General features: G+C 44.2%; 1 pseudogene; it reads left to right on the top strand.

Annotated features, from left to right (window-relative positions):
- LOC139926631 (fibroblast growth factor receptor-like 1) overlaps window positions 1-27,369 on the top strand; it is a 52,117-nt pseudogene that overhangs the window by 15,494 nt on the left and 9,254 nt on the right.

The following is a 27,369-nucleotide window of genomic DNA, read 5'->3' on the forward strand; positions in this document are numbered from 1 at the left end:
AAGTCGACCCCCTCTGTTTATAGCAAAAACTGACTGTGATCCCACAGTGTTGTCCTCCTAAACCGTATGTTACAGGAAAAAAACAACATGATTTTTGAAAATTATTTAGTAAACAGCCAAAAAATGTTAATGATATCTTGAAAACTGAGCGTACGGTAGATGGAAATGTGCAGCTGCAAATAGTTTAATAAATTGACAATGTGATATGGTCAAGATAGTTTGATCAATCTTCATCAAACTAAATACAAATGATGTCTGGACTCTCAAGATGATGTCTGTAAAGCCATGTGTAAATTGATTAATGTCGGGCACTAATACAGTTACAATATTCTTTCTGAGGCTTTCAATATGGGACTATCACCTATGACCAATCACTTGTCTCTTTGTTTTGTTTCCCCACTCTGAACACTTAAGTGGAAGTTGGCAGAGTAGTTAAGCCACAGAACTTGAATGGATAGAACGGTCACGGAGCAGCGGCCATTTTTATGTGTACCGTTCCATAATAAAACCTCCTTGGTACCGTTGGCCTAGCTTCTGTATAAACCGACTTACGGCAAGTTGCAGCGACCTACTTGGAGGAAAAACTGGCGTTGCGCTATCTCTGTTGCTTTGCTGTCAGCGGCAGGCTACTCGAGGATTTTTGGACCGATTGGGTTTAATCGTGTTATATTAGGCTACTGTTGGTAAGTCGTCACATTTTATTCATTTAACGTTAGCCTTGTAACATTATAAAGCTAACCCACTCACGCTGTGTGGCAGCCGGTGTGACACACTTTACGGCCTTAATGCCAAAACTTCCGTTGTCACCATAGAAACTAACCATGGACGCCATTTTTTGATGTATTAGCCAAAATACCATAGAAGACAGTGGAAAGACCGTTCTATCCATTCAAGTTCTGTGGGTTAAGCTCAGGTCTGTGCATCACAAGGTTGTGAGTTCAAGTCCCTGATGAACTGTGACCATTTTGAAGTTTCATGAAAAGTAAATCAACACTAAATCACACAGTGCAGACAACTCAAAGCTTTGACATCATCTGTCAATGGCAAAATACCTGACTGGCATCACTGATTGGGGTGTGGCTAGAAGTTTCACCCAGACAGAGCAGTGCAGCAGTGGTTTTCTGGCCCATGTGACTTAGTATTGTTTTAGCACTGGAAATCATAGGCTGCAGTATCACAATACTCCCTTTAGTGATTTTCTCCTCAGTAAACCTATAACAGGTGTTTGGCTCAGTAGGTAACGTGTCCGCTTCTCATGTTGAAGGTTGTGGGTTCAAATCCAGGCTCAATTGTCATTAGTTGTCAAGAACAAGGGGCATATGTTCTAATAGAAAGTTTGGCACTTGTGAATAACTTCAATAATAATATCTTTATTTATATAGCACCTTTAAAAACAGAGTTTACAAAGTGCTTTGACAGACAAAATAAAAGCAGAATACTCAAAATATGAATTTAAAAGGCAATAAAACAATAATAAACAGGGATTAAATTCATAGGAGGACAGAGGTGGAAAAGAGCAAACATTCATGTAAATAGTGGTATAATCGTAGGATGAAAACTAAAATAAACAGTAAAATAGAATAAAAGTAAGATAAAATGAAGATAGAGTTAAGATAAAAGATAAAAGACGTAGAAAGACGATAAAAAGATGATAAAAAGCCGATAGAGACAATAAAAAGCAGATAAAAGATAAAAAGACGATAAAAAGACGACATCACATAAAATCAAGTCTATAAAAATGGGTTTTAAGAAGTGATTTAAAAGAAGTCACTGATTCTGCTAGCCTTATCTCCTCAGGCAGATTGTTCCAAAGCTGAGGGGCCCTGATGGCAAAAAGGGGCCCTGATGGCAAAAACATGGCAAAAACATGGTCACCTTTAGTTTTAAGCCAGAAGGGCCCCGCCTGAGGATCTAAGGCAGCGCACTGGCTCATATGGGGTCAAAATATCTGTTATGTAGCTTGGAACCAGACCCAAACATGCTTTAAAAGTGATCAGTAAAATCTTAAAATCAATTCTAAACTGAACAGGGAGCCAATGGAGAGAAGCCAGGATTGGGGTGATGTGATGTTGTCTGTTAGAACCAGTAAGAAGCCGAGCTGCTGCATTCTGAACTAGTTGGAGGCGAGAGAGTGACTTTTGGTTGATGCCAGAAAGGAGGGAGTTACAGTAGTCAAGTGGTGAGAAGATTAGGGCGTGGATTACTTTTTCCAGGTCGCTGTGTGATAGCATTGGTTTGATTCTGGAGATGGTTCTCAGTTAAAGGAAGCAGGACTGGACATTTTTTTTTTTATCTGTGGTTCGAAGTTTAGGTCAGAGTCAAATAGTACTCCCAAATTTCTGGCAACAGGCTTCACATTTGCGGACAGAGGACCAAGGCCACTCTCAATATGACTGATAGAATTTGGGGGACTGAACACCTTGCGGTACACCACAGGTAATGTGAGTTGTAGAAGATGAGTAGTTACCTATGGTGACCGAGAAGGTTCTTTCTAAAAGGTAGGAATAAAACCAACCAAGTGCAGTGTCCTTGATGCCAACCCAGGTGTTAAGATGGTCAGTTAAAAAGGCATGATCTACAGTGTCAAAGGCTGCACTTAGGTCTAAAAGAATGCACTTTCCCCCCTGTCAGCTGCTAAAAGGAGGTCATTGGTTACCTTGAGGAGGGCAGTTTCTGTACTATGTAAAGCTCTAAAACCAGACTGAAATTTCTCAAAGATGTTATTATGACACATAAAAGCTAAAAGCTGGGTTGATACCACTTTCTCTAAAACCTTTGATAAAAATGAAAGTTTAGAAATGGGCCTAAAATTGTTAATAACAGAGGGATCAAGGTTAGGTTTCTTTAAAAGAGGTTGGACCACAGCATGTTTAAAAACAGCTATTAATAATTGATAAAATACTGGGCCCAACTGTGTCAATAACCTCTTTAAGAAATTTGGTGGGGATAATATCAAGGCTGCACGTGGTTGATTTCATGTGGGATATAGTTTCAAATAAAAATGACAGTGACACAGGTTAAAAATTGCTAAAATAACTATTGATGTCCCTATTGGCATGTATAACTCGGTCAGGGGAGGGGGTGATGACGGAATCTATTACCTTGAATAAAATTCTGGGGTTAAAATGGTTTGCTGCAATCAGGTTAGAGAAGTAGGTTGCTCTTGCTTCTTTAACTGCCTTTTGATAATTGTGCATTGCGTCTTTCCAAATCTCATGAAATACATGTAAACCACTCTTCTTCCATTTCCGTTCCTTTCTCCTACAGTCTCTTTTTAATTCCTGGGTGGATTCACGATGTTTTATTTTACTTTTTGTCTTTGTATGGGGCGACAGAGTCCAGGACAGTCAGACACGTGTCATTAAAAAGGGAGAGCTCCTCTGTGTTAAAATCTGGATCAAAGGCAGTTATGGCAAAGCAGCAGCATTAAAATAGAGTTAAAAACTGTACTGTGATTAATAGGAAGTTGGGATAAAACCACACTGAATAAAACCGCTTTGTGATCAGACACACAGATATCCTTTGTCTCAATGTTGTCAGGGCTGAGACCACTGCACAGTACTAAGTCAAGGGTGTGGCCCTTAGAATGTGTAGGTTCTTGTACTGCTTGAGTGAGGTTAAAAGATTCAAAAATATTCATAAAATCAGTAACAAAAGTCTGGGTGGGGCAGCAGAAATGTATGTTAAAATCACCTAAAATAAGAATTTTGTCATATTTTGAAATAAAATGAGATAACAACTCAGCAAACTCTTGGATAAAAGCATTGTTTGGCCTAGGCAGTCTGTATATTATTAAAATTATCACCGGATCCTTAGAATTTAACACAAAACCAAGATGTTCAAATGATGTAAAACTACTATGTAAAATGGGAGTGCATTTAAAATCCTTTCTGTAAATAACAGCAACCCCCCCTCCCCTGCCTGACAGCCTGGGTTGGTGGAGATGTGTAAAATCAGGGGGGGTTGCTTCAATAAGAGGACTGCAGTCTCCCTGAGTTAACCATGTCTCTGTGATGATAAAAAAGTCCAAATTATTAAAAGTAATAAACTCATGACATAAAAAGGATTTATTATTTAGAGATCTGATGTTTAAAATACCAAAATTTACAGGTTTACAGTTAGCAGCAGAGGGTAACAGAAGTTGTTGAGGAACTTGAATTATATTATTATGATTAGCAGCAAAGTGGCGTGATAATGAGCGTGCTACAGTAGGTCTATGGTAGGAAATGATAGTGGTTATAGTAGAAGGCATACCAGTCCCGTTTAGGAGAGCTGAGTGGGGTGCAGGAGTAGGGGATGGTGGGGGTGACTGAGCATTTCCTACCATGCCACCATGTCATTCCCTCAGGCCAGAGTCCATGTTCTCAGAGAGCATCTGGGATCCCCTCCTGTTTGGGTGGAGGCCATCGCACTTCAGAAGGATGGGCCTCACCCAGAACAGGTCGAAGTTGTTGATGTAGGGGATCCAAGTGGCGGCACAGTAGTCTTTCAGCCAGGTGTGGAGGGCAGTCTGGACCACCTCTCGATTCCTCTGCGATGGGTGGGGATGGGGCCTGAGATGATGAACAATGTGGTTGCAATGACAAGATGAACTTGACAGAAGTCCTGGGCCAACACAAAAGCTGTTGTCAAGCCATAACTAATAGACTGCATGTCCGATCTTCACAACATGTCAGTTTTTGTATGTGTCTTTCTACCTTCTGTAATGTTCTGTCTGTCTGTCTTTTCAAATTGTGCTTGGACCCCGCAATTGCCGCTTATGGCTATATATATTATTGATGTTGTTCATAGTTGATATCACTGTTGTTTTCAGATGACCAGGAGGTACCAACCCAGACCACTTCTCCTCCTGTTCTGTCAGAACCAAGCTCAGAACTGACCCAGCCTGATATTACCACAGAACCATGGGGTAAGAGACCCATAGAACCTTAGAGAGTCTCACAGAATGCTATAAAACATTTTAGAATCTTAGAAACTTCTGAACCCTGAGGAACACAATGGAACCTTACAAAACCTTCTAGAACTTCATAGAACCCTTGAGAACTTCACAAACCCTTATAGAACTTTATAGCACCTCATAAAATCCATGTAGAACCTTATATAACCATCCAGAACCTTTCAAAACCCTCTAAAACTTAATAGGACCTCAGAAAAACCTTATTGAACATCATACAACTTTACAAATCCGTATTGAACTTGATAGGACCTCATAAAACCTTATAGTGTTATGGAACCCTATAAGGTTAAACATAACCCCTACAACAACTTGTGGAACCTTTTAGAACCATGTAGAATGTGTTGTACCACTATGTCATGCCAGCTTTTGTGGTTTTCATTTGCTTACTTTTGGAAACCCATGCAAATCCAGAAATGGGAAGATGAGCCAAATTTTTCCCAATTTCATGAAAAGTATATACTGTATTCCTCATTATATCACCAAAATAACTTTCAGGGCTATTATGGATTCTCAACCGACCACCACTACGTCTGCCGCCGCCGCGTCCGCCGCATCCGCCGCATCCGCCGCATCCGCCGCATCCGCCGCATCCGCCGCATCCGCCGCATCCGCCGCCACGTCCGCCGCCACGTCCGCCGCCACGTCCGCCACAGATCCTCCATGTGAACGCGATAACTTCAACAGTTTTTATAAGAATCTTTTCAAATTTGGTATGGACATTGATGACCCCTAGATGAAGAACTATTGATTTTGATGTGTTTATGATTATTATAACTATTATTAATTAACTGATTATTGGGGATTCATGTCCATGCTATTTGGACCCATATCTCACCAATGGTGCATTATATTGTATTGAAATTTGTCAAGAAAATTGTTCAGGCAATCATGGAGATTTGTATGAAGTTTGCACTTTCTGTGATTATTATTAATAAAATAGTTAAATAGTTAAATTTATTATTGAGTGTTAAAAAAATAGTTAAGGTACATACCCTTTATTATTGGGGAGACAATCCCTAGAGCAGTGGTTCTCAACCTTTTTGAGCCGCGACCCCCCAAAAAATGTAGGTTGGGGTTCGCGACCCCCTCCCTTTCGACTCACCCTTGAAACACACTGCAGTGACCCACTTCACTTCGGCGCCCTGCCCTGTTGGCACTGCTGTTTACACAGGCGCGCATGGCATGGAGCTCGGCGCGTATTTAGCCTATTTTCTCTGCGCATGGGACGCAGACTTCATAGCAGTGGAAGATTGAGCGACCCTCTGCTGCAAACACACGCTTCTCTGCTCCCTGTTTGTCCCAGGGGTTACTATCACACATGACAGCTACCAAACACACACATGACAGCTACCAGACGCACACATGACAGCTACCAAACGTACACAAATCTAAATCAATTTGGCTTTAATTACAGTTTTAAATTTTATTCAAGGTCCGACAGCACAACTCATTGTGAAGGAGGCGACACGACTGCTTTACAAGCTGAATAAAGGCAATAGGCAAAAACTAGGGCCAATACATTCTCATATTATTAAAGTAGCTGGGCCTGCAAAACGGCTTTAAGCACAGTGCAAATACCTTTTAGTCCATGCAGGCTTATATTCTCAGTTCATTCACAGTTCTTATAACAGTTAGGCCTGTTGTAGGCTTGTAGCCTATTATCATTAATCTTGTTTTGTATTTTTTCCCCTTTTGTAATAGCGATTCTCAATCTGTTGATTCAGTTTTTTTTTTAACAGTTACACCTGTAAAGGCATATAGGCTTGTATTATCAGTTTTTTTCCCCTTTGTAACAGGGATAGCATTCACTTACTCGTTTTAGTGGGATGGCTGGGCCTGTTTCTTTGAACAAAGCAGCTGTATTCTTGGTTTTATGCTGGAGACTGCTACACGAAGATCATCTTCAACTCTGATGAGCCGTGATCTGTATTTGTTCTTGATAAATGAGTGAATGAGTGAGGAAAAGGTCTTCTCACATAGATATGTAGATCCAAAAGGAATAAGTATATCCATTGCAGCCTTCGATAGTCCTGGGTATTCTGCAGCCAATGACAGCCAGAATTCCTCCAGTGTGCATGATGCAAAAGCGGTCTGTAATGTGCGGTCAGAGAAGAGGTCCAAGAGCGCATCTTCAAGTTCCAATGACAGGTGTTGGACAGTGGAGGTGGTGAAAGGTCGTGGTGGTGGTGAAAGGTCCACCACCACAAAGGTCGTTTCCAGTCGTTTCTCTCTGGGGTGTCGTCTTTTGGGAAGTACCTATTGAAATGGTCAAGCAGGCTTCTGAGGTGAGTAGCAATAACTCCTTTCATCGTTTGGATGCTTATGTCAGAATTGTTCATGAAGTCCTCGAGCTCAGGGAACATTTCAACACTGCCCTCCTCGACTCGCGCGGCCCACCGCTCCGGCTTCCTAGTAAACGCTGTAACCTTGTCAGAAAGCGTGAGGACATTGGTGTTTGGGCCTTGGAGGGACACGTTTAGACAGTTCAGTTTATCAAATATGCCTGCCAGATATGCAAGGTTAACAACCCACTTGGGGTCAGTCAGGTGGTCAGTGAGGGGGGAACCGCAATCTGATAGGAAGATACGGACCTCTTCACGCAGTTCAAATAATCTGGTTAACACTTCCCCCGTGAGAGCCATCTGACCTCTGTGTGAAATAGTAGAGATTCGTGTTCCGATCCCATTTCATGGCAGAGTGTGGCGAACAGTCTGGTATTCACCGGGCGAGATTTGATGAAGTTTACCACTTTAATCGCTGTTTGGAGAACGTCACGGAGTTGTGGCTCGAGGTTCTTGCTAGCGAGGGCCTCTCTGTGAATAATGCAATGTGTGAATTTGACATGCGGTGCCACTTCCAAAACTTTAGCCTTTAGTCTCTTTCTTGTCCCCTGCATGGCGCCAGCTCCATCTGTACACACAGAGATACAATTTTCCCAACTTAGCCCCTCCTCGCGCATTTTACTGTCCAGTTTGTTAAAAATGTCATGACCAGTGCAAATTCCCTCGAGTGTCGAGCAAAACAACATATCCTCATACATTTTCCCCTCGTAGGTGTAGCTTGCAAAAACAAGTAACTGCGCATCACTGGATACATCCGTTGATTTGTCAATTTGCAGGGAAAATCTTCCACTTTTCTTCACTCGGTCAATGAGCTGGACTTTTATGTCGTTTGCCATGTCACCAATGATCTCGCCATTGTGTCATTAGACACTGGAATAGTCTCAAGTGTGCTAGCTATTTTGTCACCAGGGTCCAAAATTAACACTCGCAAGTCGCCAAATGCAGGTAAATTTAGTCTTTGGCGAGTAAATTATGGAGACCACCCGCCACTCTGGCCGGTAGAAAAAAATGAATTTCCTACACGCCCTGGAGAAAGCTGCTGGTTTGCTGTCGCTTCAGTCTGCTAGATCTGCCGTGCTGCGTGTGTTGTGTTGTGCGTAGTACGTAATTGCGTCAGTCATCAAACCGCGCAATTTTTTTGTTACAGTACGTGAGGTCCTTGTTGTCATCCGGGCAGTTGAAACAAACCCAGCCATGTGGAGATTTATTGCGGGAGTGGAGCCCCCAGGAAAAAGAAAGAAAACAGGCGAACTTCAGGCCGTTCACACTACAACGATATCGGCGCCGAATATTCAGAGAAAAAATGCAGCATGATTACTTTACCGACGTGCTTTTATTTTACTCGCTCGCTAAAGTAAATAACGACATAGCCAAAAGATTTGGGTTCATGCTATATTCTATTTACTTATAACGATTTAAATCTTTTTATAGTTATAGTTATCTTTATAGTTATTGTTCTAGATGTGAATGGGCCTTTACTTATTTTTACTTGTTATTGTTAATTCCTCTATAATTGTTATATTCTCAAACTCCTTAATAAATGATCTTTCTTGCACTTAAAGGCGAATACCACTGAATTTATTAATTCAAATGTGTTACACTTTAGTGTTGAAACAGTTGAATTAATATTTCTGCATACAGTTAATGTTACTACTATTATTACCACACACTACTATAATATTGATTGAGAATCGCATATGAGACCAAGATGACATGCTAAATAGTAATAATAGCAAATTGCAATAGTAAAAAGCAATTTATTATTTTTGGCTGGTAAAAAATCTATCTGGTAAATTTTTTCATCTACCAGCCACCTAATTTTGGACCCTGTTTGTCACTATGCATAGCTCTGGCCATTGCAATCGCTGCTGGGCGGATCAGGCTCTCGGCAATAGTATGGGGCTTTTTCGACTGAGCAACTAGGTATGCCACTTCATATGAAGCTAACAGGGCTCTGGCAGGGATTGTAGAGTGCTCACGTACAGCCGTCTTCTGGCTCTGCAGTTGTCCCTCCTTGCGATGAAAAAAATCTAATGGTTTGTCAATGTGGGATGGGTGTTTGGTTTGCAAATGTCTCTTCAATTTCACTGTTTTCAAGCTTTTGTGGGCAAACACTTCAGAACACAGAACACATTGTGGATTGTGTGCACTTCATTTTTGGCTAGGCACGTGAATCCGTACTGCAGAAACTCAGACTGATATTTCCGACACTTGTTGGAGGCCAGGGAATCTGTCAGAACCGCCGGAACCTTACGTTTTTCAGTTGACGGTATACTTTCAGGTGGCCCACAGACTTTTTTTGAGAAGCCACCGCTCCATATTCAGCCACTTTATTGCAGTAGTTAGCTAGCTTGGCCAAGCACCTGTCACTGTGCCACCCAAGCTGGAGGAGACGACTTCTTGGCGCCCTTCAGTGTGCGCGCGTATGCATTGACACACTCATTTCACTCACTCACTCAAATCTGTTTTATAATGACTATATATTATATATATTATATATATATATATATATATATATATATGTATATTATCATTGGTATGGGAGATTTAATGGAAAAATCATTCTCAAAAAATATTTATCACATTTTTTTTTTTGGACAACCATCCCGCGACCCCCCAAAATAATCTCGCGACCCCCAGGTTAAGAACCGCTGCCCTAGAGGATTATATCCATTAATTTTGGAGTGTTTACGAGTAATAATAATATAATTACCTGGTTAACTTTATTAATTTGTGATATAAAAATAGTTATGGCATGCAAGCTTTATTATTATGAAGATTTTAAAATATTATTTGGTGAAATAAAACTAGTTGGGACATACAACCAATATAATTGGGAAGATTAACCCTGGAGTTTTATTGTGTGATTATTGAATGGCTTTTTATTACATTTGACTTAATGGGGCCTTCGAGGATTGGGGAATTTCGGGGATATACCCTTGCTGTCAGCCCCCGACAGCATCCCAGTTTTCTCTCAGAAATCAGAATCATGAAGTCTTTATTATCATGTGGTAGCTAGGTTTTGTGCGAGGTTGTTGGTTTCTGTGTGTATTAAGATGTGTTCCATGGCCTTTGACATGGTGGGGCTCCAGGTCTTTGCTGATTTACTGCCTCTAAAAAGCTGTTTCATGTCAATATATTTTCTGTCAGAAAACAAGCTCTGTTTTCTTGTGCTGTGGTGTAGAAGCAGTTGTGTGTGTTGTTGTGTATGAGTTTGTCAGTGTTGTGCAGATCAGTGTGAGTTTGTGTATGAGGGTCAGGGGGGTGTACATGTGTTTGTAGGGGCACTGGGGTGGTAGGGGGAGCAGATGGGGGAGGGGTAGGATTAAGGTAAGAGAGTTTTGGAGGGGTGAGGGGACCAGGGGCTTGATTGCTGTGTGGGTCCTCCGTCGCCTGGTAGTCTCTATGTAGTGTCTTTATGTGTGTTGGTTGAATGTAGTGGTCTGCACTGGACTGATTTTGAAATACCACTCCCACCTGCTCCTACAAGATTCCATCCTACTCCCGCACAAAACTGACCTTCTTTGTCCCGCTCCCGCCTGCACCCTAAAAAGTTTTGTCCCGCTCCCGCCTACAGAAACACATTATCCATTCAGGCTTTTTTGGTCATAAGATATTTATTGTATAATAATAATTTGGTTGTCATCGCTGTCGGTGACAAAAGAAAAGGACCTAGAAGAGTGAAAGTAGCTAACTGACTGACTGACTGACTACCCATTGTTGAAAGTTGTGCGAGAAGGGGCGAGCAATGCTCGGCTAGCGTGACATGTTTATTGGTTAAATTACCTATTCCACTTTTATAGGTTAAATTACCTGTTCCACCAACGTCACATACCACAGGCAATAACGTTACCTACCGTTAAGGTTTGCAGGACAGCAGAAGATGTGGATGTCTGGAAATTGATGCCGAAGAGTGCGGCTCAATGTGTGAGATCCAATATGGCATTATCAGTGTATGGGACTCAATGTGGCATTTAGCTCATAGGCGAGAGACCATCTCTTAGTCAAAGACGCCCTCTAGAGGCCATCTCACAAAGCGACATCTCACTAAGCGTTACCTGACTGCCTGCTGCCTGACCTGAATTTGCCTTGTGATGCCCTCGGCTGCATCGTGAGAAAAATACAAACCCCGACACAAAAAATATTGATTCAACTTTTTTCTCTTTGTTGCTTTCACACACTAAATTGACTCAACTTTTTTCACTTTGCTGTTTCACACACTGTCGTAGTTTGCAGATAAATCTATGAACAAATGAGAGGTAATTCCAATAACAGTGACCACTGTAGCCGAATGCTACTTTTTTGCACTTTTGACTACTGGATTCCATAAGATGTTGTATTGATTGACCCTTTAACCTACTGATGTCATGATTACCATGTAAATATATAGGAATTACTATTGAATTGTAGAAAATAGACCCGCTTCACTTTACAGGTCCGGTACTATGTAAATACATAGGAATTACTATTGAATTATAGACAATAGACACACTTCACTTTACAGGTCCGGTACTATGTAATTATATATGAATGCAAATATGTTGTTGTATAATTATTAGCCACGTTACTGTGTAATAGTTTTTTTGTTAACGTCTACTTAGAAATAGTTCATACGTTGTTAGGGACCTGTAAAATGCTTTGAAATGCCAGTGCACATGAGTATGATAGGATAGGATAGGATAGGATAGGATAGAATATACTTTAGTGTCCCCGTGGAGGGAATTTGTTTGGACTCTGTGTTGCTTTATGCATATCAGTAGAGAGTGGCGTGTGTAAAAGAAAAGCGAAGACAGATTGAGCAGCGAGGAAAATGGATTTGACCTCTATATCCAAGTTGAGTATTAATTCACTGCATAAAATATGCCCTTTATATAAAAAATACTTACATTTATTTTATAAAAAGAGGGGGGCCCAGAACAATATTCTTTCAGATGGCCCAGAATTCCTAGCTACGTCCCTGCCTACAGGAGTCATGCAGGAATGCAGGCCTGTAGTTGAATGTTCCTCAGGGTTGCCAGTTCCTCTGTTAGTCTGCAGAGGGCACTCCTCAGAGCCTGGTTGTCCTCTTCCAGTTCTTTCACGGCCTGGTGGAGTTCTGTTCCCTCAGCTGCAGTAAATGTGTGTGTATCTCCCCCATGACTGGGCTGTTGTCTCTGGTCCTCTGGTGGAGGCTGTTGGTTAGACTTTATATAAATTCAGTGAATTTACTCTGCAGGCTGTTGGACTGTCTAGGGGTGTGGCTGGTGAGGGGAGTCACAGGGAGGCTTTGGATAATTTTATAATACAATCCCTCTTGCCAAATACAATCAAAAGTCTTTAAAATCAATAAAGCATGCAAAAAATGTCCTCGTTTTTTTAATCTACATTTCAGTGTAGGTAAATGTAATGTTGCTAGTAGTGCGGTGGTTTCATAGAAAGTCAATTTGCCCTTTGTGTTCAGTAAGGAAGGCCAACATTCGGGCATTGATAATGCTGCAGAAAACCTTCCCCAGGTTACTGCTCACACGGATGCATGGTAGATGATGGTATTTGTCATGGTCTGATTCGTCTCCACTCTTGTGTATTGGGGAAATAAGGCCCAGGCACCAGATGTCAGGAAAGCAACCAGCTTGAAGGACAAGATTGAGCACCTTAAGCAGGGCCTGTCAAAGATCAGGGCTGCGGTGTTTCAACAACTCTGTCCTAATGTTGTCAGGTCCACATGCTTTGCCCAATTTTAGTTTGTCTTCAAAGAATGTGTCATCTAATTCTTTCATTTTAATTTGATAATCAAGGGGGTTCTTATAGTTCTTGATGGTTGTTTCTACAGTTTTCAACTTCTTGGGATCTGTTCAAAGAGTTTTTCAAAGTAATTTTTCCAAATGTTACAATTTTGTTGGGTGGCCTTCTTAGTATTTTTGTCCCACCTCTTCCCATCTCTCTCTCTGGCTCTCTCTGTCTCCCCCCCCCCCCCCTTCTCTCCCCCCCCCTCTTAGTTTATCCCAGGTTTACTCAGCCCACCAGGATGCGTCAGAGGGCTCTGTTCCGACCAGAAGGCAGTTCTGTCAGGCTACCATGTCAGGTGTGTTGTGCTGGAACATATCCATATCTATATACACTGGGTGTGAGGGAAATTGTGAGGAAGAAGCCGCTGTTCGTCAGTAAACCTCTTGTTTGTTCATGGATTTATCTGCAAACCACGTTAGTGTGTGAAAACAGCAAAGGGAAAAAAAGAAAGTCAATTTAGTGTGTGAAAGCAACAAAGAGAAAAAAGTTGAGTCAATATTTTTTGGGTTAGGTTTGTATTTTTGAATATATTTTTTTCGTAGGAGTCATAATTTGTCAATTCATTCGATTGACCCACATGACTGAAATCGGGACTATGGATCGGTTTCTCTTCGTAGGTTTGTTTGTTGGTTTATCTTTTGGTTCATTTCTTGGTTTGTTTGTTTGTTGGTTCATTCATTGGTTCCTTTATTGGTTTGTTTGTTGGTTAATTTCTTGGCTCGTTTGTTGGTTTCTTTGTTGGTTTATTAGTTCATTTGTTGGTTCATCCATTGGTTTGCTTGTTGGTTCACTCAGTGGTTTGTTCATTGTTCCATTGGTTCATTGTTTGACAGACCAGGTTTGGTCTGCAATGGTCACTGGCCAGTGATAAAAATGCAAAATGGAATATAATTTACTTAGGCTACAACATCACGGAGCAGCCAGTCAGCTGATCTTTGTACAGTCCTCCCCCTGCTACCTACCACCTAATAATTTGACCCTCTGCTTGTCATGAAACGCAATTGCCCACACAGCATCACTAAACAATGCATAGCCAATTGCCAGATGCAATTTGTTTTAATTTGCTTCCTTCATCAGTCTGTGCCTTGCCATGCGCGCCGGTTGACAATGTGCACCGTATTAAGTCTGTGTGAAAGCTGGAGCGTGCACCATTAAGGCGAAGTCCTAATCGCAGCAGCATGGGTTCAAATCCAGCCTATACCTTCTGCTGTATATCATCCTCTGTCTTTCCTGTCTCTTCTGTGACTGTACAATAAAGCAGAAATGCCTTATTGCAAAAGATGGATAGTCACAACCATAAAAACATAAAAGGTAGAGAGGAAGAAAAATAAAGAGTATAAAGAAGAGAAAGGCCCTTGAAGGGGATGCTGTAAAATTACAGATGTGTTTGCGAGGCACAAGGTCGGTCAGGTACAGATGCATCATGCCAGTGCCCACTTGAATCTATTACATGTAAAAAAAAAGAATGTACATGCAGAATCGAATTGCCAGCGAAGAGCTACGTTTTTTTTCTATAAGGTGGAGATCCTGCCAGCTCCTCTGAGGGAGTAGAGGTCCACCACAAGGAGCAGTCCAGTACCAGCTCTTGTGGGTTATTTGCAATAAACAATAGGAAATGAAGGAAAGTTTACAGTTAATACACTGTAATATAAGCTACAGCATTCAGTGGTCTCCATATGCACAGTGGCGTGAGTTACAGTAAGGTGGTTGGTTGGTAGTTTGTTGGTTTAATTGTTGGTTTGTTTGTTGTTTTGTTGTTTTGTTGGTTAGTTTGTTGCTTTGTTCATTGGTTTATCAGTTTGCTAGTTGACTGGCCCAAGAGGAGCGGAGGGTGACATGTTTTTCTTTCTTTCTTTATTTCTTTCTTTCTTTCTTTCTTTCTTGCTTTCTTTCTGGCTTTCCAGGCCAGTGGTAGTCCAGTACCAACCATAGTGTGGTATAAGGACAAGGTGGAGCTGCCTGCCCAGTCTGGCCAGCAGCCCCAGTGGACACTGACATTGAGGAAGCTCTCAGCGCAGGACAGTGCCACCTACACCTGCCATGTGGCTAATGCAGTTGGCAGCATCAATGCCAGCTATAAACTAGATGTTGTAGGTAAGTAAGTTAGGCAGTCAGATAGATAGATAGATAGATAGATAGATAGATAGATAGATCAGTCTTTCACTTCTTTCACTTTTCAACCGCATGTAACCTAAATTTAGCCTAGACGGCTATGAGCCATTTAGACGTGTTTTAAACAGCTAATCATGAATGTAATAAAACAGCTTTTTTATTTTTTTTTTTACATATAAACTGTTGACACTGTTAAAAGGCTTTTAACAGGTTAGGTTATGTTTGTTTTAACTTTGAAATATGCCGAACAACTTCACTTCAGTATACGGTGCTCAAAGGTCAAAATTACTGTACAATGTCTGGTAAACTGCTTGCATTAGTCCACCACCACAACATGGATCCTACGCTCTTAGGTAACATGTTAAGGAAACAAATATCCATAGTATTAGGATAAATTGTAAATCCTAGAGGGGAGGTTTTTACTATAAGCCCTTTGGGGTTTCTTACCTCTCCTGCACAATCCCTGCTATGTTTGTTTTTATATACTTTTGTATTATCACTTCCTGTGCTAATAAATAAACTAAAACTAAAAAACGAAGTATGACGTTACTATGAAACTACTGGGAAAGGTTTTCTCTAGTATACGGTGCTCACCTGGTGAACTTACATGGTAGCTACAGTGAAATAACTGAAAATGATTTGATGTTTGACAAGGGATGGATTCTTCTTGTAAAACTCATTAATCTCCTGTAAGGACTGGGTAGGTACTGATAACTACATGATACTCTCTGTTAGGCGTAGCTATAACTCTGATTACCTCTGAGGTTCTTCACTGGGAAATTATCCCCATATCCTGCAAGGACCGGGAAGCAACTGATAATTATAGGGTTGGTACTGATAATAATAGAAGAAACTGGATTATACATCCTGGGAGATGTAACTGTAACTACTGTCTAACTCCAACTAATGCACACTAACCACCAGGTAACTTCCACAAATTCTATTGACGGTACTCGCATTCGTCTTGCAATATCCGACAGCTACCCTGTTCTTTCAGCACCGTATGTTAGTCGAACCAAAGACGTATATATGATTTACCATCTGCTACAAATCAATCATTTTGCAGAGTGAGTAAATGAAGAGTGAATCTGGTACAGGAAGTCTTGGTTTTACTTTTGACTGAAGATATAATAAATGCTGAGAAAAAGAGAGTGTATTATCTAACCATATACCAAGGTATTTGTAAGAGGTGGCCGTGTCCAGAACTGAACCATTAGTTGTTGTGATGCTTCCAGGCGGGCTTCCTACAGGCTTCCTACCAAACCACATAATAGATTGATAGGCTGGGGAGGTGGTCTCGCAGTAATTTATAGAGACAACTATACTGTAAATGCTCCTTAATCCATCTTGGTAGTTTTTCTACTTTTGAGTTTCTTAGTTTTATTGTAAAGGACAAGGCTCTGCTACTCTGTGTATTGGTCTACAGACCTCCTAAATTAAATTTGTGTTTTATTCAGGAATTTTCTGAACTTCTGTTATCTCTTATTGTGCCCCAATATGACAGAATTCTTATTCTTGGTGATTTTAACATTCATGTTTGCTGCCCCTCTTCCTCTCCTTTGGTTGATGAGTTCATCAAATCTCTGAATTATTTAATCTTGTTCAGTCTGTTAGAGGCCCAACTCACATTAAGGGTCACACTCTTGACCCTGTGCTCTCTCTTGGACTTATTCTGGATAATATGCAATTGTTAGACATGTCCTGTCTCTGACCATAAAGCAGTGTTCTTTCATACCCAGATCCCTCGTGCACCTCTTACCAAAATCTCAGAGACTGCATGTCCACCTATCAGAATGCAGTTAAGGATGCTAGGAATTCTTATTTCTCTGAATTAATCGCCACTACATGTCACAATCCTAGGGTCCTCTTCCAGACCATTAACTCGGTGACTAGTCCTCCTAACAAGCAGCCAATAGATGCATCCTCTGTCAAGGGTGAAGAATTCCTTCAATTCTTCATTAATAAAATACGGGATTAGGCTGCAGATCAATCCTGAGCACAGAGATCTTGGTATCTATTCTGCTCCCCCTGTCACACTACCCCATTTGAGCAAACCCTGCTGTCAACTCTAGAAGACACCATTTCCCGTATGAAATCCTCCTCCTGCTCTTTAGACATCATCCCCACCATGTTTTTGAAAGAGGTATTTCAGACCATTGGTCCTGCTATTCTTTCTATTGTAAATTGTTCTCTGTCTACTGGCTCATTCCCTGCTAGCCTAAAGTGTGCAATAGTTCAACGTACCCCGAAGAAGCCAAATCTGGATTTTAAACCATTTTAGACCAATTTCTAAGATACTGTGGCGGACTCTATAGACATTATTCACCATAATCTGTGGTTTGGGTATGTTTAACACACGCAGTTATATTGTGTGCTTCTCAGGGTTAAGGAGACACGGTCCCTTTAAGAAAGTTTCTGAGTCTGACGTCAGCTCGACGTAATGTTGTTTTTTTGAGCGCGAGGTAAATTGTCTTGCTCTGTGGGTTAAAAATAAATGACACACGAGTTGGTGTAGTCAACGAGAGAAGTTGTCCGTCTCTGCATGCCACTTCTACACTGGTGACCCCGACGTTTGTCTGCTGGACGTTTCCAGTGACAGCTCTTCACAAACATGGCGACTAACGCAGTTTCCCTCAAACTACCGGAGTTCTGGGAAGCGTCGGCCTCGGCCTGGTTCGCCAAGACGGAAGCGCAGTTCGCACTTTGGGAGATCACCGCGGACACCACAAGATACTTTTATGTGGTGTCGGCCCTCGGGAGTTCAACTGCATCCCGAGTGGTGAACCTCCTCAAAACTCCCCCGCAGCAGGATAAATATGAGACACTCAAAGCCCATCTGTTGAAAGCTTTTGAACTTTCCGACGCCGAGCGGGCTAGCCAGCTCTTCTCTCTGCAAGGCCTGGGCGACAGCAAGCCGTCTGAGCTCATGGACAGGATGCTGAATCTCCTGGGTGGGCACAAACCCGATTTCCTCTTCGTCCACCTGTTCCTGCGACAGCTGCCTTCCCAGGTACGGGCTGCCCTGGCCAACACCGCCATCACTGACTGCCGTGCTCTGGCCGAGGAGGCTGATAAATTTTTCCTGTCTGGTCAACAACACTGCGCGGCCTCGCTGCTTCCTGCCCCAGCTCTTTCACCACTGCCTGGAGGCACAACGGTCGCCGCCGTAGCAACGGCTCCTCGGCGGCGGCAGGACCCCGGCCTGTGTTTTTACCATGCAAAGTTTGGGCCCAAAGCCAAGTGGTGCCAATTGCCATGCAGGTTCAACGTGGCAGGAAACGCCAGGGCCGGCGCTCAGTAGTGGCCCTGAGTGTCGGCCGAACAGGCAGGCTGCTGTTCATCCAGGACACCATCTCCGGACGGCGTTTCCTGTGCGACACGGGCGCGCAGAGGAGTGTCCTGCCCGCATCGGGAGTGGACATCCTGGCCGGCGGACACGGGCCCCCCATGGTAGCAGCTAACGGCAGCCCCATCCGCACCTACGGCACGAGGTACGTGGCGCTGTGTTTCGGTTTGGCTGGGACTTTGTCACGGCAAAAGTGTCCGTCTCCCTCCTCGGCGCGGATTTCCTATGTGCCTATGGACTGCTGGTGGATGTCAAACACCGCCGCTTGATCGACGCTGTCACCTTCAGTTCATATGTGTGTACACTCAGCGGAGCAGACTACATCAGACTGTCTAGCATGCTCTCTGCCGCGGACGAGTTTCTCCGTCTTCTCGCCGAGTTCCCGAACCTCACGCATCCACCACCAAGCATGGGGTGGAACACCACATTGCCACCACCTGCCCCCCGGTCTACACCCGGGCCCGGCGCCTCGACCCGGCCAAGCTCGCCATCGCCAGGACAGAGTTCGAGACTATGGGGCGCCTCAGCATCATTCGCCGCTCCACATCGCCCCGAAGCCCAACGGTGGGTGGCGCCCGTGCGGTGATTACCGCCGTCTCAACAACGTGTCGACTGCTACCCATTTCCGCACATCCAGGACTTCTCCGTCCACCTGGCGGGGAAAGTCATCTTTTCCAAAGTGGACCTCGTTCGTGGATACCACCAGGTGCCTGTCCACCCGCTGGACGTCCCCAAAACGGCAGTGATCACCCCATTCGGACTGTTCGAGTTCCTGTGCATGCCGTTCGGCCTTAAGAACGCCGCACAGACCTTCCAGCACCTCATGGACTCGGTGCTACGGGACCTGCCTTTCCTTTTCGTCTATCTGGATGACATCCTCGTCGCCAGCACCTCCAAAGCGGAACACCTGTCCCACCTTCGGACTCTCTTCAAGCGGCTCAGCCAGCACGGGCTGATCGTCAACCACCATCGACTTCCTTGGTCACCGCATCACCAAAGACGGGGCAGTCCCCCTCCCGTCGAAGGTGGACGCCGTCACGAATTTCTCGCGCCCGCTCACGATCAAGTCCCTGCAGGAGTTCCTCGGCATGGTGAACTTTTACCACCGCTTTATCCCCCAAGCTGCTCGACTCATGCGACCCCTGTACGAGGCTCTGAAAGGCAAGACCCCCAAACACAGCAGTGGACTGGTCCGCGGAGAGGGACAAGGCGTTTACGGACACTGAGACTGCTGTGGCTAACGCCGCAATGCTGGCGCACCTGTCTCCCACGACCCTGATCGCCATCACCACGGACGCTTCGGATTATGCCGTCGGCGCGGTGCACAAGCAGTGGGTGGGCGGTGCCTGGCAACCGCTCGCCTTCTTCAGCCGCAAGTTACGCCCCAGTGAAAGTACAGCACCTTCGATCGGGAGCTCCTCGGCCTCTTCCTCGCCATTCGACATTTCCGTTTCCTGCTGGAGGACCGCCAGTTCCCAGCTTTTGTGGACCACAAACCGCTGACATTCGCCATGGCTAAGGTGGCCGAACCGTGGTCCGCCCGCCAACAGCGGCAGCTCTCCTACATTTCGGAGTTCACCACGGACATACGGCATGTCGCTGGCAAAGCCAACCTCGTCGCCGACTGCCTCTCCCGGGCCATCGTGGGGGCCGTTCACTTGGGACTTGACTACGCTCACATGGTAGCTCATCAGGCCGCCGACCTGGACGTGCAGGCTTACAGGACGGCTGTCACAGGGCTGCAGCTGGAGGACGTGGTTTTCGACGACGCCGGCACCACACTCCTGTGCAACGTCTCCTTGGGTCAGCCCCGGCCCGTCGTTCCCTCTGGGTGGAGACGGCGTGTGTTCGACGCCGTCCATGGCCTCTCCCACCTGGGCAAAAAGCCATCTATAAAGCTGGTGGCGGCCAAGTTCATCTGGCACAGGCTCAAAAAAGACGTGAGAGACTGGGCTGGCACCTGTATGGAGTGCCAGCGCTCTAAAGTGCACCGCCACACCAAAGCCCCCCTGGCGCAGTTCCCGGTGCCCGAAAGGAGGTTCGACCACATCAATGTGGACCTGGTGGGCCCCCTTCCCCCCTCCCACGGTTTCACTTCCCTCCTTACCATGGTGGACAGGACCACTCGATGGCCGGAAGCCGCCCCGCTGTCGTCGACGACGTCCACCGAGGTGGCCCGGGCGTTCATCGGGTCCTGGGTCGCCTGGTTTGGCACCCCATCTGACCTCTCCTCTGACCGAGGCCCACAGTTTACGTCCGAGCTCTGGAACGCAGTCGCAGAGGGCCTTGGGGTGAAGCTCCACCGCACCACCGCGTACCACCCACAGGCCAATGGGTTGTGCGAGCGGTTTCATCGCTCCATGAAGGCCACTCTTTGGGCCAGCCTCAAGGACAGCAGCTGGGTCGACAGGCTCCCATGGGTCATGCTAGGCCTCAGGACCGCCCCTAAAGAGGACCTCCAGTCCTCATCTGCCGAACTGGTTTACGGCCAGCCGCTGTGGGGCCCAGGGGATTTCGTCCCTAACACCACGGCTCCCTGGTCTGCAGCCGGCCAACGGGCCACGCTCCGGGACAACACCAGTGTTTTCGCACCGGTCCCCACTTCGCATCACGGCCTCCCACGGTCTCACGTCCCCACAAGTCTGCAGTCGGCGGGGTACGTTTTCATCCGCCACGACGCCCACCGTGGGCCCCTGCAACCTACCTACGACGGCCCATTCCGCATCCTGGAGGCCGGGGACAAGCACTTCGTGGTGGACGTCAGCGGCAAGCCGGAGCACGTTTCTGTGGACCGCCTCAAACCAGCTCACCTGGACTTGGACCAACCTGTTGGCTTGGCCCTACCCCCGCCGGTGGGGGTGCCCCCCTGCCCTGCCTCCACCTCCCACCCTGCCCCCACGCCGCCGCAGGGTCCCCAAGGCTCCTCCTGTGCACGCCCCGCTCCCGTTCTGCGGAGCCATTGTGGCCAGGTCATCCGTCCCCTTCCACGTTGACTTTCTCTGTTATGGTGAATTCTGGGGGGACGTATGTGGCAGACTCTATAGACATTATTCACCATAATCTGTGGTTTGGGTATGTTTAACACACGCAGTTATATTGTGTGCTTCCCAGGGTTAAGGAGACACGGTCCCTTTAAGAAAGTCTGATTTTCTGAGTCTGACGTCAGCTTGACGTAATGTTGTTTTTTTGAGCGCGAGGTAAATTATCTTGCTCTGTGGGTTAAAAATAAATGACACACGAGTTGGTGTAGTCAACGAGAGAAGTTGTCTGTCTCTGCATTCCTGCCACTTCTACAATACCATTTTTGTTGAAAATCTTAGGAAAGATTGTTTCTGCACAATGAATTTCCTTCATGAATAGCAACAACATTTTTGAGGAATTCCAATCAGGCTTCCGTGCTCTCCACAGCACTGAAACAGCTGTCATGAAAGTCACAAACAACCTGCTAGCTGCTGATTCCGGTGATTGGTCAATCTTAATCCTTCTAGACCTACGGTCTGTGTTCGAAACAGTTGACCATTCTATTTTAATCAACCGCCTGGAAAATTGGGTTGGCATTAGGGACACAGCTCTTGACTGGTTTCGATCCTATCTTACAGACAGGAGCTTCTCAGTTGTAGTTGGAGAGGCCTCTTCTTCTTTGCCCCCCCTTTCCTGTGGTGTTCCCCAGGGGTCAATTTTGGGTCTCTTGTTGTCTTCCATCTATATGCTTCCCCTGGGTCATATCATTCGAAAACATAATATCCATTTCCATTGCTACGCAGATGACACTCAGCTATATGTTAAACCTGGTGATGCTGGCAATGTGTCCTGAATTATGTCCTGCTTCTCTGACATTAAGTGTTGGATGTCACAGAACTTCCTCCAGCTTCATGAAGCTAAATCCTCTTATTTGGTCCCCCAAATTCCAGCTTGTCCCCCTATGTCAAGCATGCGGCCCGTAATCTTGGTGTGATCTTTGATTCCATCCTCTCCTTCGACAACCATGTGACAACGGTTGTGCAATCCTGTTTCCTCCAGGGACATAGCCAAAATAAAGTCTTTTATTTCTTTTGCAGACCTTGAAAAGGTTATCCATGCTTTTATCTCGTCTCGGTTAGACTACTGCAACTCCCTTTACTCAGGGCTCAGTCAAAAAAACATATCCAGCCTCCAGTTGGTTCAAAACGCAGCTGCTAGGCTTTTAATCAACTCTAACAGACAAGATCATATTACACCTATTCTCGCTTCTTTGCACTGGTTGCCGTTGAATTGATTTTAAGATTTTGTTGTCGACCTTTAAAGCCTTACATGGTCAGTCTCCCAGTTATATTTTAGATATGTTAGTTCCCTATGAGCTGGAGCGCAACCTAAGATTGTCAGATAAGGCCCTTCTCGTCGTTCCTAAAACACACCTCACTACTAAGGGTGACTGGGCTTTTGCGGTCCGGGCCCCTAAACTGTGGAACTCACTGCCTGAGCATGTCAGGCAAGTGAAGTCCATGTCTTCTTTTAAATCACTGTTTAAAACATTCTTCTATATCTTAAGGCCTTTTGATAGTTTTATTCTATTACCCCTTTTCTTTTCTTTCGTCTGTCTACAATACTGTTTTAATCTGTTTATGTTTTTACTGTGTTTTAATTGGTTCTTGCTGTATCTCTAATCTTGTACTGAAGCACTTTTTAACCTTACTTTCAGGGGCGGAGCTAGACTCTCGGCACAGAGGGGGCGGAGCATTCTCGAGGGGCCCTTCTGATAAAGTAATTTTAAAATAGCTGATATATCCTATCCAATCCTATCCATAAACACAAATTGTCACTTATTGAGCCAAGCAAGCCAATGTCTAAGAAAACATACAGTGAAGCCAGAGCCACTTTGTCAGACAAGCTTGTTCTGAAGAACAAAAAAAGAAAACAGGTTGCCAGTCACGTTCAAATGTTTCAGCACCGAGGCAGTTCAGCACCACAGTGACACCACCACACAGACAGTTGTCTATCGGCGGTGGTGCTGAACGCCGACAAGCCAGGTGCACTGTCTCAGTACCATGTCTTTCTTACACGGGAATAACATAAACATAAAATAGACACAGCGGTCTACAATACTATACAACAATCTTGAATTTCTTGCTTAGAATTGAGATCACGATTGTCTCTCACGATTCTTAAGCAAAACCATTTTTATTATACATTTTTACTGCACTCTTTTTGCCTGACACAGACAGAAACAACAAAAAATATGATATTGACTGTAATGGCACCGTCACATCAACTTTGCGGGTCAAATGGGCTTCACACAGAGTACACACACAATGTATAGATTAAATTCCAATGAAATTTAAATTGAATTAACGGTATTAAACTTCTCCAATCTCCAGGTGGTTTATCCTGCCATCCATACATTACAATCTGCGCACACAGCATTAAGTATAGCCTTAATTACGAGTCTTTGGAAATTTACCTGGCTTCCTGAATCTTTTTTTCTGGTTGCGGATCGGTTTCGGGTCGTTGTTTTATGTGTATGAAAATGGGTCGGGTGGATACATGTGTCAGATCGGGCGGTCGCGGGTTGAAAAAAACCTGACCCGCGCATCACTAACAGTAGATAACTTCTAATCTGCTGCCCTACAAACGTTAACGATAGGTAGCATCATTACCTTGTGGTATTTAAGTAACGTTAGTGGAATTAGGTAGTTTAATTGATAACCGTATGACAATGCATTGAATTGAGTTCAAAACACGCGCTGTTGGCCTGTCAAAGATATGCGCTTGTTTTTTAACAGACAAAATAGCTTAATTCAAATGCTTGATGAATCCAACACTTATCATAAAAACAATCAACTTACATCTCTCTTCTCTTATTTGTGCAAGTGTTGTGTGTGTCTACTGTTCTCCATCATGTCTCTCTCTGGAGTTGTTTTCCTTCCTGCCGGTTTCTGCCCGCTCTGCATGTGCGCATTTCGTCACGTGGTGAGACGCAGTGTTGCCACTTGTTAGGAGCGCTTGATTTTATGCAACGGGTGTCCCTAATGAACATGGCAGAATTGGCACAAATTCCTAAACCGTGCACACGGATTAGTAAACTGTGCACACGGATTAGTAAACCGTGCCCTCGGATTAGTAATCTGTGTGCACGGATTTGTAATATGTACGTTGTACAATCAATGTACAATGTACAACATAAAGTTGCTTATTATAGTGCCATCTGTGGCCAATATGCGTAGGCTGCCTTGCCTGAGTAGTGCGGGGCCATAGGAGTCCACCTGCCAAATATGGTTGCTGTAGGAATTACAGTTTCTGAGCTGCAGACACTTTTAGTAGAGAAAAAGAAGTTGAGGCACTCGCACATCCGATGGTTTTTGTCACAGGTGCTTGGCTTAGGATAACAACTAAAGAAATAGAAAATAGCCCGCACACCGTATCTTGCTTGTAGCACCAGATTGATTTATTATGCTTTGCGCATCAGCTAAACAGCCTTCATCAGAGCAATCAGGTGTTCTGTGGGAAACCATCCCATAAGTAGACAATGCTCCACCCTCTATCATCTATACATTGAAGGAGGGTGGAGTGAAAATACCAATGATCCAATAGTGTTAGAAATCATTTACAAGTTATTCAGAAATCACAGTGGAACCCATAAGAAAAAAATTAAAGTATATACATCAAGATTATCAAAATAGCTGTTAACAAGCCGCAATGGGGGCATCGACCTATACAATAGATATTCATAAATCATTGCGCAGTCAGCTATATAGGACGTCCAGGATAGAGAGAACAGACAACCACAATTAAAGTATGCCATGTATAGGCATTTCATCATTCAGGCCCTTCGGGGAGAGAGTCTGCAGAGTGAAAATCCAAAAGCATTCTCTTCTGCTTAGAATGTTGTTAATATCACCCCCTCTGTCTGGGATTTGAACTTTTTCAATCCCACAGAAACGAAAGGTAGAGATGTTGTGTTTGTGGTCATTAAAATGCACTGCAATGGGATATTCTCTATCGTTCCTTCGGATGGAGCTTTTATGTTCATTAATTGTTTGTTTTAGGGGACAAGAGGTTTTGCCAATGTAGTTAAGACCACAGGGACACTTAATCATATAGATGACGTGTTGTTGAACAAGTGATGATATCATTTAACTGATATCTTTTACCTGTGTGGGGATGGTAAAAGTGCTGACAGTTGACCATATTATTACATTGTGCACAACTCCTACATTTATAGCTCCCATTTGGTAAAGGGCGCAAGAGTCTTTGGTTGCTCCTCTTCTGTGGCTGGCAGTTGGCATGGACAAGTTTGTCTCGTAGGTTGCTCCCCCTTCTATATACAATAAGCGGTGGGGTTTTAAACTCAGCTGGCAAGGTCGGATCCGATGCTAGAATATGCCAATATTTCTTAACTGCACCACCCACTTTGTGTGAATTTATGGTGTCTGTGGTAGAAAACATTATACTGTTGTCCTTAATTTTAGGAACACTTTTTTGTAGTAGTTCCTCACGTGTCTTGTCCAGTGCCATGTTCAGTGCCTCACTAACGCATTGTGCAGGGTAGCCTCTCGTCAGGAACCCTTTGCGCATCTCCTCTGCCTTCATCAGATAGTCCTCAGTTGGGTGGCATATGCGACGTAGTCTGAAGAACTGGCTTTTGGGGAGGCCTCTTTTAAGCGGTTGGGGGTGAAAACTGTCCGCTTTTAATAGAGTGTTTCTGTCCGTTTCCTTTCTATAAAGAGTTGTGTACAAAGTGTCCTCTGATTTTATAATCCACATGTCCAGGTAGTGAATCAGCTGGGTGTTGTTCTGTTGTTCTCTTCTTCTGATGTTCTTGTGGTATGGGTTCTCATTATTGTTGTAGACAAAGCATTTTTCAAACAAACCCACATACAGATTAACATAATTTAATGTGGAGCCATAGCTGTACCATTTGTCTGCAGGTAATATTCATCCTCGAACTTGAAATAATTATGTCAAGACATATTTAGCAAGCTCCAAAAGGAAATTGCTAGGTGGATATTCATTGGTTCCTCTTTCTTTATACTTTAATTTTTTCTTATGGGTTCCACTGTGATTTCTGAATAACTTGTAAATGATTTCTAACACTGTTGGATCATTGGGATTTTCACTTAACTCCACTCTCCTTCAATGTATAGATGATAGAGGGTAGAGCATTGTCTACTTATGGCACGGTTTCCCACAGAACACCTGATTGCTCTGACGAAGGCTGTTTAGCCGATGCGCAAAGCATAATAAATCACTCTGGTGCTACAAGCAAGATACGGTGTGCGGGCTCTTTTCTATTTCTTTAGTAGAGAAAAAGAAGAAAGAAGAATTCCAGCAAATGCAATAGGGTTCCAGCACTACGTGCTTGGAACTCCAATACCCACAATGCCTTGTGGGGCAATTAAGGAACTCAATGAACTGCATTCTTTGTCACTCTAACCCTATACCTGCCACATTACCAATGTATCAAGCAGCATCAACTGTAACTGTGTGTGTGTGTTTGTATGTGTGTGTGTGTGTGTGTGTGTGTGTGTGTTCAGAGAGGTCCCTTTGTAAGCCAGTGTTAACAGGAGGCCATCCAGTGAACACCACTGTGGAGTTTGGCGGCACTGCTTCCTTCCAGTGTAGAGTCAGCAGTGATGTCAAACCCGTTGTCCAATGGCTGAAGAGGGTCGAACCAGGCATGGGAGAGCACTACAACTCCTCACTGGAGGTAAAGGGACATTACTCTGATTTACTGGCCTCCCCAGCAAGCCTTGTTTATGCTTTGTCAGAAGTGCTTCTTAGAACTGCCCGAAAAGAACTTCTGAAAGCCAAAATGGTCTCACTTGGTAGGCTAAGCTGCTGTGCACTGAGGACTGTTAAAACCAGTGTTT

Source organism: Centroberyx gerrardi, chromosome 16 (assembly GCF_048128805.1).
Source record: "Centroberyx gerrardi isolate f3 chromosome 16, fCenGer3.hap1.cur.20231027, whole genome shotgun sequence".
Classification (NCBI taxonomy): Eukaryota; Metazoa; Chordata; class Actinopteri; order Beryciformes; family Berycidae; genus Centroberyx; species Centroberyx gerrardi.